Genomic DNA, 417 nt, shown 5'->3' with positions numbered 1-417 from the left:
TTTAGAGTCAATTTGGCAGATAAAACATGATCATTTTATTGCTCAAAGGTGTGGTGAGGTAAAGCCATCTGTTGGCCATCCGTCCATTCAAAATTGAGAAGAATTGCATCTCCTCCTACAGTTTCATTCAGAATATAATCAATGATGTCCTAATTGGTCGTTACACACACGGTGCTCTGGGGCCAAAGTCACATTTTTCAGGGGAGCCAGATGAGCTACTATGTCACTGATGTTCTGGTTTCTCACAAACCACTATTTGTACAATATTATTTTCATTATTTTCTGTCAAAATTAAAATTGTAACAAGTTTGAAATGCAGCTCTTGTTATTCTGTTTCAGTTTACAATAAATAAACTGTGCTGACTGTTTCTGGTGCTCTGGTAAAATTGATCCAATGACAAACACAAGAACCATACT

The sequence above is a fragment of the Simochromis diagramma genome, unplaced genomic scaffold, assembly GCF_900408965.1.
Source record: "Simochromis diagramma unplaced genomic scaffold, fSimDia1.1 OVJJ01000293.1, whole genome shotgun sequence".
In the NCBI taxonomy this organism is placed as follows: domain Eukaryota; kingdom Metazoa; phylum Chordata; class Actinopteri; order Cichliformes; family Cichlidae; genus Simochromis; species Simochromis diagramma.
This window is presented reverse-complemented; position numbering follows the sequence as displayed.